Below are 16,585 nucleotides of genomic sequence, written 5' to 3' on the forward strand. Positions count from 1 at the left end.
GACCTCTTTGTGCAGTAGCTGTACAACTGGTACCATCCATACTGGCTACCTTAATGGTAACTTCAGCATGTCTGTAGCTCATTTCTGACCATATTGTAGATGTAGAGAGCTGCCATGTGCTTTCTTGGAAGGAGGTATTTTCCCCTATTCTCCTCTTACCGGTGCTACCTCAGAGCAAGAGGTGCCCAGCCCAGCACACACAGCCCCCTTGCAACTTCTCAGCTTCCCCCCACCCCCTGACAGAATTACAAAACGTGTGGTTCCTGGAAGGAAGGCTCTAGCTATCAAGTCATATAGGTTGGATTCGGGAATGCAGCCATTAGGGAGACTGATGCAGGTTAGACATTGCCATGCATATGTATACCTTCCTATACATATTCCTCCATATATGTCCATATTTCTCTGTCCAAAAAAAAAAATCCATAATTTTTTAATATAAAATATTGTGTAAAGATGAATCCCCAGGGGAAGGGACTATTCATGAAAAATTGGCAGAAAAACCTTTGTTACACACCTCTGCCTCAGAGATTCATTACTGTTGGAAGTACTTTGGGAGTGAAGGTAAGCCAAGGTCAGGACATACTTCAGGACCCATCTGGTGTCCAGGCTAATGCTGGCAAGCAGTGATTATTCAAATGCAAGTGAAAGCCATAGGATGAGAGAGTGCTCAGCACGTTTCAGCCAAGGCCTCATCTTAATATTGTTCATAACCAAAACCACCAACAATGGTAAAAGTTACACAAGCAACCACAGAAATATGTTGACAAATAGAACTTAGTTCTTCCAGGACTTTCAGAGCAATCAAATTACTATTTAAAGCACAAACCCAGTTAAAAAATTAGTTATTTGCAGCACCTTCCAAAAATCCCTTGGTGGGGCAGGATGAAGAGAGAGGCTGATCCAGGGCTTGGGGCACTGGTCGTGCCCTGGACTGCCCGTGCTCATGCTGCAGAGCCAGAGGTTTCCTGCGAAGCTCTGAGGAAGCCACTCAGCTGCCATGTGCCACAGTTCCCCATCTGTGACACAGAGATACGAGGATTGTGTGACAAGAGCAATAGGAGGATAAATGCATCACAGACTCTAAAGCTCTCAGATGCGACATGATCTAGAAGTGCCTTGTAGAGACTGAGTGTCAAGTATGGTGTTAGGCTCTTTCCATATACAAATAATGGATGTGTAGCTCTTGTCTTGAATGTTATCAACTTGCCTTCCTTAGATTTAGTTCTTCTTTTTGGTTCAGCTGTCATGTTGTGTGCTTTTTACTTTACAAAGAAAAATGATAGTCATTATTCAAATAGTAACTATCTAACCACATCTGACACTCAGAACTGTCTGCTTGATACAGCAGCTCTAAATTATTTTTGGTGCACCAGTAATCTTTAATGGGGAGGAGAAAAGCAGGGCAGATGCTTGTGTAGTGGTTTATCAGACTGCCGATCAGCAGAGATGTTTTATAGTGAACTCATGTATTTCACAGAAAATTTCAGACACAGCAGATATTTCTTTAGAAAATGGATCTGCAGGGTGTGCAATGTGGTGCTTGTAAATCACCCAGCACTTTCGATCACCTTCGCTACGAGCAATGTGTTAATTTGTGCAGTTTTTCTCCCCACCGCAGTAACCATTGCTCTAACCATGGGTATCATCTAAGACCATTCGGAGTGTGTTAGGTCCCTACATTTTCTTTTTGTGTTCTTTCATTCAAAACCAAGAAGATCCCCAGTCTGTCCCCACAGTGGCATGAAATGAAATTCAAATCCCTTCTTTCCTGTACGTTCAGGAAGAATCTTTATTTTCTGATCAGCTTTTTTCTCTTTAGGCCGGTAGCTGTTAGGCACAAGCCTGAGCAGGGTGTACCTCCAGGAAACCCCGGGTCTCCTGGGGACCTGAGAAGCAAAGCTACTGTGCAGCCCTGAGTAAGCAGCAGTGGGGGACTGAGCTCTTCCTGCCAGCTTTGGTCTCTCACCACCTTCGCCGCAATGTGCAGCAGCCCGCTCTGCATTCACGCTGGTCCCACGTGCTCCTGGGGAGACCAGCATGCATGTGTGGATGAAAGGAGAGGGTCAGTACAGCTAGGAGGGAAGGCAGGACACAGGGCTCCCCCCTTGCAGCCGGCGTGGTCCTTAGGGCTTTGGCTCGGGTGCTAGCACATTGTGAGCATCCTGCTCGCCCTCTCCAGCCCCTGCACAGCAGATGGAGGAGCGGGTGGCACGAAGCCAGCTCTGTCAGCTTGCTGCCAGCTGGGGATTTCCCTGTGCCGGGGGAACCTCAGCTGCACGGTGAAGGCAGTTTTAAGCCCTCCGCGCATTAGAGCCGCAGAGCCACACTAGCAGGGGCCAGGGGCCCGGCTGCCTGCCTGGCTGTAGAGAAGCCGCTTTTCTCTCAGCACTGTATTGATTTCATCCCCAGAAAGCACAGAAGATGGTGGCTTTAGGAGCATGTTCTAGTTTGGTTTGTAGTTGTTTGCATCGTGTGTCCGTGCACAGAGTAAAATAGCAATACAGGGCAGAGGGGGAAATGTTCCTGTTTCCTGGCATTTTAGACAGGAGTGAATTTGAATGTTGCAAATGGGCTGTGGTTCAGTTAGAGCAACAATTTACATCAAAAAGAGCCATGCTCTGTTTTTAATTAGAACTACTTTTCATAGAAGGTGTGGTCATTTCTGCTCAGGCAGAGTTTGACTAAGAGTGAAGCATGTACATTCTCCAAAACATTTCGCTCAAACACTCTAGCAAATCTATGTATTCATCAGACTCATTTTTGAAGCTCTGACTCACTTTATTCCAGATTTTCTGTTCTCTGTTGGGACCTTACAGCACTCCGTGGGTATACGACATGCTTTATTTTTGGATCACTGCTATTACGGGTTTGTGTTGCGTTAGGATCTAAGTGCCCCAGTCATATGCCAGAGTCTTGCTTTTCTAGAGGCAATATGAAAAGAGAACATAAAGGTGGTTCTGCTCCCAAAAACCTGTGGTCTGTTGGCTGGAAGTAGAAAGGTCAGTATATCAGGAGGAAGGTCTCCTGGGTTGTGTCTGAGCTTGGCCTTTCAGCAAAGTATTTAACTTCCCTGTACCTCAGTTTACCATTATTAAGAATTATATTGTTATCCTTCCCTCTAGTACAGTTAAGCATTTAACTCATTCATGTTACTAAAACTCACATGGATTCTCAGAAAAAAAGCTGTGTACCTGAATAAGATCTAAGTATTTGTATTGTTATGGCAGGCTGGCATCTGATGTTCTTCTTCACCTCTAGAAACAATTTGCTATTCGAAAATGCAGACAAATCCAGCTTCTTTTCAAGACTGCTCTTTCCCCAGCAGTCTTTCTGAGTGGCTGTTCTGCTGCCTAAAAACATGCAAACCAAAACAAAGCGAGAAAAAGAAAAACCCATACATCCAAAATCAGCAGTGGAGGAAGGAAGAAAATAAATCAAGTGATTAAAACCATAGTTCCACTGGCACCTCTTTGTTCTCAAGCTCAGGAATCTTTAATTGGTGCAGTAAGTGCCCGCAGGCAAGTTGTGTTACAAAGCGTTTCCTGTTCAAACGAACATGCAGACTCCATTAGGAGACCATGGGCATCGCCGCCAAGAACTGACACTGCAGGATGGGTACGTGGATGCTCTCTCCGTGCCTCAGTGGGCAGGGTCCCACCACGAACTGATGCACCAAGACAATAAACCCCAATTCTAGTGATTTGCTGGTGGAAGGCATGCCACCGTCTGAAGGCTAAACCAGTGGACTGTTATCAGCAGAAAGCACTCAGTTTTCAGAAGGCATCAAGCAATTTGCAGTGATAGTTTTGAAATACTGGCAGAGTTACTTGAAAAAAAGAACTTGTTCATGCAGTTGAGAATTGAAAGCTTCTAAACCACAATAAAGTCGTTTCCCAGACTTGCTGTCCATTTACTCTACACTCATGGCATTCCTTAGACGGTCTGAATCACAGACAGCAGACAGCTCTTATAAAGAAGACCATAGACACCCATCTGTTGGAAGGCATCTGCCAAAATAGACCATACATTTACTTTTATTCCTTCAATCCACTTTCAATTTAAAGGGATAATAACAGTAACAGTTTTCAGTCCAGTGGCACTATTCATCCAGTGCAGAGAAACGGTAATGAATTAAAATAATTCCACTGCAGAAGGAAGCAGACAAGTTTTTTCCCCAGCTCTTGCAGATGGGTGGAGCAGGGCATAGAACTTTTAAGTGACTTGCCGCAGGTGATGCAAAAAGTCACCGGTAAAACTGTAACTGCCTAGGGGATCCGAGGCTGCCAGGTCCCCCCAGCTGCATCCCTCGCACAGACATGGGGGTACCAAAGGAACGTGAAGCTGTCGCCCGGGTGTGCAGGAGCTGGGGCATTGCTGGCCATGCCCTAGGTTGTTAAAACACGTGTTGCACTAAAGGAAGGGATTGGCAGAGCTACTCTCTCTTTTTTCTGTCTTTCCACCAGACTCACTCCTTTCATACTGTACATATCAAAGAATACTACCTGCTTTCTAGAAGTGCACGACTGATTGCTGGCAAGTAATACGCTACCTGTCACTGAGAACAGGCATGTCTGTTAGAAACACCCTCATTTCTTAGGGCAAAGTCTGGAGGCAGAGCAAAGCTGTCGTGTGAGCAAGTACAGGATGTAAGGAAAATGAATCAGTGATCTTCCTGCCAGCTAGGGGTGACACTGGGTGTTTCACACAGAAATTCTTTCAGTTCAGTTGAAATTGTAACTGTTTTGAGAACATTTTTTTAAAAATGGGGGCTTTGGAAATGAGAAGCAAGAAATGTGCAGATAGGAAATGGCTTATAACAAAACTGTGCAAAGCAGGAAAGGGGGTTAACTCCTTCTGGAGCTAAATTCACCATTTTGCATTGAACCAGAGAAGCTCTTTCTGGAAACCTTTAACAAGGTTTGGTTTACACTTAGGCAGCTTACCACATAACTATGCTGGTTAAGGTGGTTGGTTTTTTTTATTTATTTTGCTAACACAGCTATTATGGTAAAGGCCCTTGTATAGACACAGCTCTGTTGGTGTAAAAACACTGGAATCAGCACAGCTTATGCCAAGTCAGGGAACCACCACCAGCTGTTTCACTGAAAGGCTTTTGTACTGGGATGACTATGTCTGCATTGGAAGAAGGGTTTCCACCAGCAATGCCAGTGCTGCTAAGCTGGCTAAACTTGTAGGGGTAGCTACAGCCTATGTAATATAAGGGATTTTCACATGGGCAATAATTGCACAAGCTCAGCCTGCTTACTTTGTATGTTGACCACCTCAAAATGAATCCTAGTGTTAGCAACTTTCAGCAAAGATGATGCAATGGGCTGGATTCATTTATTAGAAAGATGCTTTGCTGAGAGGAGTTGTACCATCCCTGACAACTATATAAGGAACCTGCAGCTAAGTATGTATTTGTCCTCACAGTTTATCCTGTTACCTCCCTTTTAAAATTAGCACAATGTAATTGAATAAGTATGATCAGTGAACTGGCTTACATCCACATGGCAGCTCGAAGCTTTTGCTAGTTCTTCACAATTTCATTGTGAGTCTTGAAATACAGTGATTTAAAAGTCCCTGTGCAGGTGACTGCAGCAAAATACGAGAGTTATTTTTTTCATAGTGATCTTTTCAAGTCCGATCCAAGAAAAACCAAAAACATTAAAAATGTGAACCTTGGTGTTTTGGTCTTTCAAAATCCAGGCAGACAAAAATGACGCAACTTTGGGGGTGGAGGGTTGATTGCATGATTTTAAAACCAATCTCATGATTATTAGAGGTCTGACTCATGAACCCTGAATGCCTGGGTTTGGCATTGCTGCTCTTCACAGTTTCATTTATTACAAACAGTGTTAAGAACGTGCAAAGGTGGGAAAAGGGTAGGGGTCTTATCTCCCCTTAAAGCGCAGTATAATACTTGGGAGGATTCAGCTTCTCCTGCAATGGCTAGCGAAAAGGCAGCTTGAGCCATTTTTGAACTGCACTTCTGAAATCTTGCAAGCAGCTGCAAAGAGTCCTGCTGCTTTGAAAAGTTTGGACAACATCTGCACATTTCTTTAACTATTGTGAAATAAAATGCCTGGCAAGAATAACCATCTTAAAGATATACAGTTTGTTTATGGTGCAAACTGAAAGCCAGTTATAAAGTCTTCTACTATAGAAAAATGGCTGGAGTCTCAGCATTATTCTCACAAGCAGAATTTTTCTAGTTAAGGTCACATCCTGCCAGGCAGCATGGGTAGTTGATGGGGGACTTTTTGTCTGTATGGATCTTTTCTCTCACAAGAATGAAGATCTGTAAGTGATTAATTTAAAATCCATTTTTCTTACACCTGCTTTGCATACTTTGTTTCTTATTAAAATATAATAATTATTATTTATAAATCCCTGGCCATTTTTAAATAAAAAATTGAGGATGAATCATCTGAATTTCCCATCAAAGTTAGTTTTCTTATGAGAACTCTAAGTAGCGAGAGCTACTTTTCTGCCCAGCAGAAGCTGGTATGGCCTTACACTCCCCAGTCATTTTATAGTGCTGCTTACTCACCAGTTCCAAGAGACTTCTGTGCTCTAATTTGGATGCAGTATGTTTTTAGAGGAATTTTAAAAGCAGACTGGACAATGTACAAGAAGATAATCCTGCACTGGCTACAAGAGGTACTAGATGACCTAATAGGTCATTCCTACTTCTCTGATTTGAAAAACAAGCAGCACATCTGTAGTCATGCCAGCAGGAGAGTCAGAGATAGGGAAGAAGAGCAAATACTTGAAGACCGTACAATTCCCTTCTCAGCATATTAGCTCCTAATTTGAATTTTCAGCTGGCTTTCACAGTCTTTCTTGTTCTGTAATACAACTTTTTCTATGTTTACCAAGAAGAAATCAGAGGAAGGTAAAAGCCAACCTAAAATGTATAAACAATGCAGTTGTTTCTGAATCATCACTCCAAGTCCCCATGCTTCAATTTTGCAAGCACAGAAATCTGGGCATACATCCAGCTGTGAATTTCACAGATGGATCCTCTCTCTAAAAGGGGTCTGCACAAAAACCCTGAATCCAAATGCTCCCAACTTTGCAAAGATTCATATTCTCCAGTTTAGGTGCGCATCTACTAGAAATACTAGTCTATTTGGCAATTAAAACTCTGATCTCTCTGTATTTGCATGACTAATGGTCTGATAACAGTGACTTTGAAAACTTGGTCTTGAGTTGGATTTAACCACTGTAAGGTATAAAAGAGTTAAATCTTCAGCTACTGTTAACTAGACTAAAACCACTGAGGATCAAAGGGCTTCAACAGTGATGCCCATGTGACTCAGCAAGGCAACACTAATTCACTCAGTGAGAAACTGGTCTAATACTCTCCATCTTCCTGCAGGTTCTCCTAATCCACACAGTTCCCATTTTAATCAAGCCATGTCCTTTTGTGGGTTTTTAATTTGGAAACTTTGCACTCCAAAACATAGGCTAAACTCTGCCCTCAGCTGAACAAACATGATTTCTTTAGAGTGAAATTGTATTTGAACTAGATTTAGTGAGAAGAGTATTACTGACTTCTGCCCGTGGATGTTGAAGTGAGTGATAGGTTTACATCTGAGGGAGAATTTTTTCTGCATGGATAATTGTCAGGTGTGGAAGTAAAGGTCAAAGCAGATTGTCTCTTACTTCCACCCAGCTGTGTACATTTGGGCATGCTTTGACTCGTGGGTGGTGGGAGGGTGCTGGCAGCACGGCGGTCACGTGCCAGACCTGCTTGTGCACCAAAGCAGTGTGTACTGCATGACCAGAAAACCTTGAGTTCCTGCAGGAATAGTTGGATGACATCACAGCAAAGTGACACCATAGTTTAGTCCTTTTTCAGTGCTTACATGTTGACTTGCTCTGCCTTTGTGCAAGGACTCTGAACCTTAATTTTTAACGTGCAAAGAATAATTTGGGCCAGGGTGAAAGCAGCAGTAAATTAGAGGAGTGTGAGTTTGCAATCATTCCCTCTGATCATCTCTGCCAGGGGAGTCTAGTCAAAGATTCCCAAATTGTGGTGTGGTGTGGTTTGGTTTGGTTTCTTAATGATGAATGACTTCATCATCCGTGAATGAATCGAGTCAAATGTAGGACAAATACTGAGACACATGAATGACTCTTATGACATTTGCAATGTCTCAATTGGTGCTGGTTTATTTAGGTGGTTTCTAAGTTTCTTTGGAAAGAGTGAGAACGACTAAATGAAGGGGGAGCCACTTCAGAAGTATGGGAGTCAATGGTGAAAGTATTGTGACAGTTAAACCTCCCTGGGTTAAATATCTGTCATTATGAGCAACACAGCGTTGGTTATTTTGTAAGAGCTCAGTTCCAGGAGACTCCGTAGCCACAAGACCAGAGGAAGCTGGATGATGTACCAGACATTGCATTCCCTTTATGATCAAATACCTCCCGGTGCTCGTGCTGGGTCTTCATCAGCCACTTTTGGGTTTCCGATTCTTACCAGGAGGCAGCAGGGTTGTTCTCTGAAAGTGTCTGTGAAGGTCCCAACTTTGAAAGGCACCTGCCCTCAGACGTTCTGTGCGGTTGTGGTGCATCCAGCTTGCCCACAGACAGTGGCTTCAGCCGCTGCTTTCCTAGGTAAGGGGCACTGCTGGGGGCACACAGGGCATTGCCGTCCCTGTGCTTTAATCATATGTTTCATGGGTCTGCCAAAGCCACTTAAAAATAAGGCCCAGCATTTCTGAAGGTAAATGATCACCAACCCAGGAAGCTGTCCTTAGGGCTTAGGGAAGTCCCCCAGTTCAAGTCACTTATGAAGTGACTATGATATGAAGTAATTATAATTTTGTACAAATTGATGTTTGCAAAGGCTGGAAATAGTCTGCAAACACTGGCCACTCTAGGCATTGGGCAGGTCCAGTGAGCAAACTGGCTTGGTTTAAACCAGAACCTAGGCAAATCGGAGGAGGACTTTTAGCAGCTATATTTTTTAATTACATTGTGTTTTGTGGGCCTTTTTTCCTTAAAATTACATTTAATTTTTTCTTGTCTGGTTTCTTCTTCACAAATGTTCATTTGCTTTGAGTGGGGTGCTGTCTTCTTCCTTGGAAAGCATCCCAAGATACTGATCCAGGCAAACCTTAGGGTGAGATTTTCAGCTAGGTAGGCTGGGTTACATGAGAGCTCTTCTTCTGAGGTCATCCTGCAGCTTCATGTCTTCAGATAACTTCTACTATGTTTTCAGATATGTTTCCTTTTTAAAAAAATGCCATTGATTTTAATACAGATTTTTCTTCAGTATAAATTTTATAGGCTATTATCAAAATAAAAAGCACACAAAATTTTATAGGCTATTATCAAAATAAAGGGCACACAAAACTATTATTATGTCTGTCTTAGAAATTAATATCTATGGACCTCTGTTTTATATTTGATTACATTTCACAGCTCTTCCCATCTTCAAAACTAGTGCAAGTTTTAGATCAAGATTAAGACTCCAAAAATTCAGGCTGTTCTGATAATGGTCTTGCTTTAGATGTAGCATTACATGCTCCTCCAACTTTTTCTGTCATGCAGAAAAACATTTCTGCTTTTCAAAAAACACTGCTGAGTGCGCGTGTCTCTGCAGAAAGGCTGGAAGAAACCTCTCCTGCATGTGATATTCCAGTGCAGCTCTTGGTCTTGGGGAGCATACCCCAGCCGTGCAAATAATTTAGCCCTTAATCAGAGTTAGACTGTAATATTTACTAGCATTTCAACAGATTGTGGTCAATATAAGAAGACATTCATTTCCTCCCATGTATGCAATGAGAGATGCACACAGTTGATGGCTGGTTTATTACAGGAAGCTCGTGTTGCCGCCCACAGGCACACTGCGCTGAGGCTAGCTCAGCTTGGAGGATCAGAGGCCAAGGAACGAGAAAGTGATTAGCCAAGGGCAGCCTCTCCCCCAGCCTCTGCAGCAAAGGTAACTTGCATCATGCCACACGGACCAAAACCTCTTGAGGCTTTTTCTTTTCAAGATGTACGCTGCATTCAGCCGACAGGCAGATGCACTAGTTATCTGGGGACTCCCTGTCTGTGGCACCTAGACAAAAATGCTTTGGCAGACAAATACACGAGGAAATTAATTTTCTTCTCTTTAGAAAACAGTGCGCGCCATCACGCCTGGATAGATCGAATTTGTTATGATAGCAAAACAAGTTCTATGGAAACCATTGTGAACCCTGGAGTGAGGCTGCCCAGGAGAGTTGGGGAAAGCCGCTTTTGTTTGTTGTGCTTGGCATCGTTTTGCTCTGGATGAAGATGCTTTAATTTTGTGGGGAGACCCAAGAGAGCATTCCTCTTTTTCCATACCAGAAAGCCTTCCAAGCTGGCATAAATGTCCCCTCTTTCCAGCTGCTCCTTTCCAAACACACTGTGCCTCCTAAAGATAGTCTTTACAGTGGCTGAGGCTGGTGGAAAACATGAAGCCTGCATGGATTAGCACAGGAATTCATTTGGGCTGACGAATTGGGTTTCCCTCTATAAACAGGACTAGTGTTTTCATCTTCTGGACAGCACAGCAAACTTCACATCCTCTTGCTCCTCGTCCCGCCTCTCCCACGCTGTGAAACGCCTGCATCCAGGCCAGCCATGGTAGAAGACACACTAAGGCCTGCTTATGGGGGATGGAAAACAGCATGCGTTCAACGAGGCGTTTTCAACTATCTCCCTTCTCAGACAGGTTTTTTCCAACCCTTTAAAGAGGTGGTGGGGTTATTTTGTTTTTTCAATTTATTTTTCTTTCCAGGTGAAAGAGAAATTAAAGTAATCCCTTCTCCACTGGTTTAGTGACCTTACAAACAGCCCACACAATATATTTTCTTTTCTTCTTTGTCTAACTTCAGCTACAACATGCTTATCATCTGCAGGAGTTAGGGATTCTCTAAAGAGGATTTTGTCTACCCCTTTCCCCCCAGGGCTTTGGGCACGCAGAGGCTGGGTCGCAGGAGCACGGCCCTGCACTGCATCACTGCCTCACGGGACTGTCCTAGCCCTGCCAGGGAAGCACCCCCAGCACGCCACTGAACACCTCTGCTGCAGCAAATACACTTTTGTGTTGTTTATACTTTCTTCTATAGCTTATTTGGTAAATATAATCACTAGGGGTTATTAATCACGTAACGTTGTTTCCATCATTGATCAGGAGGGGAAAGACATGTAAAGGCCAATTACGTGATCAGGCTACATTTAGTGGTGGTTTGTATTTACCTGACTATTCAGTAATGGGTGATTTTGTTTGTGTCACTGAGTGAGCATGGAATTAGAGTTGTGTGGATAAAAATGGGGGACTTGGGATTCAGCTGTCAAACAGAAAAATTATTTAAGTAAAAAAGCCTCGTCCCTTAACTTTACTTAATCACCATGTTTTCGCGTGTATAAACCAAACCCCATTAAAAGTTTGCTCCTTGGAAATAAGTCTCAGCGAGCCCCAACCTCCTCATCACACGCTGCAGTCTCTCCTGCTCTTTCAAGGCACTCTGGATCCAGCCATTCTCCACCTCTAGCAGGGGTGCCTGCTCTGGGGTATGGAGAAAGAAGAGGGGATTATTGTGGCCTTGAGAGAGAGCAGGCAACTGGAATGAGCATGGGAGAAGCATACTGGAAGGAAAAGGTGCAGGGGTAAAGGCATTACCCTTATTCATGTATAACCTGCCCTGTTGCTGAATCACCATCTTTTTATAGGTAACATAGATTATACTCATGACAGTATGGGATTTTAAAAAACAAACTCTACAAAAAAGCAGAAAACCTGAAAGCGGATAGCAATGCCATAGTGTTTTGAAAGTTTATAATTTTATAGTGTATTTATTATGCTGCAGTTCAAGGTTTAAGCATTGCCATGCTTTCAGAAGGAACAGAAGTGGGGGCAGGATGCTGTTGGCTGCAACTAAAGTATTTTCTTTGCCACATCATTTGATGTAGATACCTTTTTGTGCAGTTCCTGGTCACCACACTCTCATCTGGTGTAGCTGTGATGGAGTCAAGCACTGTTCCCTTGAGAGTGATGAGGAGGCTGCTCCCAGGCCCCAAGAGGAGTCCCAAGGTGCTCCCAGCAGAGGAAGTGCTGGCCAGGACATGGGCTTTCATGTATAGTTGCTTTAAGCAAGCTCCCTGACTGCTGAGGCTTTTGCAGCTGGAGCATCAGCCGTGCTGAATCACACGAGGAAAACAAAACCCAGCAGATTCCAAACTACTAACAGCTGGATGCAGATGACATTTCTGAATCAAGCTAAAAAAAAAAAGTCCAAACGAAACCAGCTGCTCTCACATTACTCTCTGCCCCTCTTCCAATGCTGCCCCTACGCAACGGCAGGGCCAGGCTGAGTGCCTTGCACAAGCGGGTGAAGAAATGTAACTGGGGGATGTTTCTGGGGCACCTAGCACAAGTGATGAGAAGGTGGGGAGTGCCCACTGGAGATGTGGCCAAAAGGCTGCAGCCCTCTCTATCCTGATCATCCTTCAGATCTCCTCCAGGGTCAGCAGTGACCCTTTCTGGAGACTCTGCTGGCTGTCACTATTAACAGTGGTGATTTGCAGCCCAAATATAAACTGTGCTATTATTTTTCGTGTTGATTACAGTCATGTCGAGGGGACCCCCTGAGAGGAAAGCCCTGTTGTGTGACCCATGGCACAGCTGAGGCAGAGCACGCTCCCTCCCCACCCTCCATGCTGCCGGGCCCCGCAGGGATGTTGGCTGCTGGCTTGGCCATGAGACATAACCGATCTCTGCTTGATGGGGCTCTCCCAAGGTCACTGGTCTCTGTCAGCACAAAATGGGGGAGTTTTCCGTTCTGTGATGCTCCTTTTGCCCTCTTCCAGCACCCACTGTAGCATAAGCCTGCTCTGAAGCCACCATGGCTTAACCACCCACTTAAACTTGAGTGCATTTTAACTTCTTGGCTGAAAAGGGGGAAGACCCAGCCTCTTGGATAGTTTATCTTTTCCCACGAGTAAATTACTTTCATTTTTAGGTCTCTTGATGTGGCATTTTTGTAGTACCTAGAATATTCCCTCCCTTTACCATGCATCTGCCTGTTTTGCTGCTGCTGGGCTCAGCGATGCTGTGGCCAGCAGGCAATTCCTGTGTGGGTCGAAGTGTTACAGCCGCACTCACTGCCAGGCAGTCCTGGAGTGCCGAGGAACACTGTGGGAGCTAGAGCTGGCTGGGACAGGCTCTACGGCACATGCTACAGCCCACAGCCAAGTCTCCAATCCTCACAAGTTATGGGGGAGCATGGGTTAGGATGGACAGACGTCCTGTTGCTCCAGCTGGGTTTCTCCCCGCCATGGCTGCTCCGCTGTCCTTCTCCTCCATGTTGAGCCTGGGGCAAAGCACAGCAGCTGGTGGTAGTCAGCCATAAGAGCTGTTCCCATGTCCTAGAGAAGAGATTATGGCAGCTCTGTGCAGTGTCGCTCCATGGTGGTGACGATGGTGAATTCACATCATGGTGCTGCATCGACACGCTGTGAGCCTTCCTCTTGATGATGCTGCAAGAAGCGTGCAAGGAGTCAGCATTACCTCCCCACTGGTGAGTCAGCTCTTACTAGTACAAAAACCTTCCCATCTCTACTCGGCATTCCAAAGGACAACCCCCAGTTCCTATCGTAGACCATTCTCTACTGGTGTTCCCCAGCGCTTGTTCCATCTTGTCTGTCAGGGAAACGCTGGGTGCAGTCTGGGACACATTCTGAGAGGTGATGCATGCTTGTCTCTTTGTGTATTTGATTTTTTAAAAAGTGGCTAGGTGTCTAATCCACAGTAATTTAGTTGAGAGTTAGCTACCTTTAAAAATCTGGCTTGCAGAAGATATCCGGTGGCTTCATACAGCTTTATTACGCTGTGTGTGTTAGCTGGGGCATTTCATTTGTGTTGGCAGTCGCTCTCCTTCCAAGACCGCTCAGAAAGAGTTCTAGTGATCTTGGCCTTCAACTTTGCTACTAGTGTGTCTTCCAGCTGTCTGTGGCTAGTTCCCCAACTGGAGGACAAACAGTATTCCCATTCAATCCGAGTTCCTAGCCGAGGGGATGGCCTGCCAATTGCTTCTGAATGTGTTCTGTAGTCAGATGAGATCATATCAAACGTAAGCAAGTTTTATCTTTATTTTAGTCAAGAGGGTGTTTTATCACGATGCAGTTCCAAAGCTTTCATTGTTTGGTTGGAATTCACCCAGGAAGTGTAGCAATGGATGGTTAAATACAAACTAATAGGTTCAATATGAGCTACAAATGCAGAGCTCGTGAGCTGGCTGTGCAAACTCACGTATAAAGGAGAATGTTGTCCTACAGCTCATGAGAACTTGGGAGTGATTAGGATGGTCTTGCTAGGTACTTGCAGCATCTTGCAGCATGCCCCTGAGATGCTGCAGTGAGCATAGTGTTTCGCCTCCTGCCTGGCTTGCATGGGGATACACACAGCTCTCAGACCTCATAGTTGGAAAATTTGGGATGGCTCATCATTAAATCCTGGGAAGGATTCCCTGGGGCAGTCTCTTTGGGTGGTTGTTCCTACATCTTGATCTGGAATTGGGATGGGAGGTCTGCAAATAATTGAGGGCTAATTTCTGAACAAATGTAGGTTATTGCTGTTGTGGTGAGGTTGGGAATTGCCCAACCTCAATAGCGCCGGCTGCGCTTCAGCTAAAGATAGTCACCTCAACAGCTATTGGGCATCGAGGAGCTCAGTTCTATTTCTGGTAATTTATATCCCCCCTTTTCTTTTCTTTTCATACTGAGAACAAAAGTTTTATCGTTTGTGCCATTGAGTCAAATTGAAAGTTTTAAGTCTTTGGATGATGCATATACATTTTTCTTATTCTCTCAAGCTATTTACTGTCAGAGGTTGCTGGCCTTCTTGAGGTGAGATGCAAAGTCAGTTACAGTATCTGCTCCCCATAGTCTTTTGCACTCCTTTTTGTAGTTATAGGTGTCTCTTATAATTAGCTCTCCCTCTTGGTTCATAATGGTCTCTGATTTATACATATACTCCATAGTATTATGTAGTATTTTTATTATTACATTATTTTATGTTAGAAACCCCCGCATGGATGAGAACTCCATTGTGGCAGATGCTGTGTTGACTCCAAAGGAAAAAAAGCATTTCCTGCCTCAAAGGACTTCCAGTCAAAGTGCAAAATAAAAGCAAACAGATGGATGTGGGCAGACATGCAGTATCTTGTATGTGGCACCTCCTTGACATTGTTATATGTGAATTGTAACACTCTGTCAATAACTACTTAAATATTTAATGGTCTGGATTCTTTCCAGCTACCTTGGGACTCATAATTGTAGCCCCAAAGTTAAGCACTCAGCTGTCCTGGACTCGCATTTCAAGACCTGCAGACTTCTCTAGCCCTGCCTATCGCTTTCTGTCACCTGCAGAGGCAGGTCCTGATATCAGGGCTCCTAAAACAGCCCTCACCATTCAGTGCCTAACACAAAGGGGGGAAGAATCTGGCCCCAAACATTAATTTGCTGAAGGGTATGGAGTCATGATAGAAAAATAATCTGTACGCAGAAGTGATTTCATGTGTTCCCCTGCTCAGTGTTTTTCACTACAGTGTGCCTACTGCCCATAATCCTCTTTAAAATAAGGCACATAAGAAACATATGCCTTTTTTGCTCTTGCTGTTCTGAAGTTGTTTGTGAAAGCAGAGTAATTGCAAGCAGAAGGCTATTTGCATGCCTGTTCCAGAGGAGAGCTTGGTCTGTCTGGCAAAATTGTTTGTAGGCCACTTGTGCATCTTCCCTGTTACCTTGGGACAGTGATTTTCTGCCGGCTGCTTTCTCCTGAGAACCAGGCTCAAAATTCAGTTCAGACATGTTTGGAGGGAAACCTGGTTTGCTGGAGAGGCCTGGGTTCTGCAAGAATCCACAAGCCCTTCAGCAGGGATGCTTGCAAAGTTAAGACACAGCAGAAGATAAGATGCCAGAGAATTAGAGCCAGTAAATATTTTTGTGGATTAATAGACATAAGCGCTGGTGCTCAAGGGAGGAAAATAGATTACATTATTGACTGTTCATCCCCTGCAAAACTGCCCGAAGGGAAGGGTAATATGGTTTGTTTCCCCTTAATTAAATATTTGTTAAATGGTTTGTTTCCCCTCAATTAAATATTTGTTCTGCTAGTTCCTTTGTGTCAGAAATAAAAAAAGCAGCAGCATTGCCTATTCTTGTTACTTTCAGCTAATCCTGAACATGCTGTAACTGTTCTTTGGTTCCTACCCCCCAATTATTTCCTGTAAAAAAAAGCTTTCTCCCATCCATTCTCTCTTCTGTCTCTGATTTTGAAACACTTCGCTGAATGACTCATGTCGCCTCTTAGTAAATAGGTTAAGTCTAGGAGAATGATGAAACTGCAAAGTGACATGTGAATAAATAGTGCTATCGCTTGTATGCTTTTCCTGCCGGCAGTTACTATTTTAGAGGCATTGTGGTATCTATTACCAATTTCATTAGCTTTTAAACCATGAGGTGCAAGCTACTGTAGGAAAAAATCATCAACAACCTCCTTTGGTTTTGCTGTTTTTAATCTAAAAGAAATATGTCTTAATAC

This window comes from Gavia stellata, chromosome 20 (genome assembly GCF_030936135.1).
Source record: "Gavia stellata isolate bGavSte3 chromosome 20, bGavSte3.hap2, whole genome shotgun sequence".
In the NCBI taxonomy this organism is placed as follows: domain Eukaryota; kingdom Metazoa; phylum Chordata; class Aves; order Gaviiformes; family Gaviidae; genus Gavia; species Gavia stellata.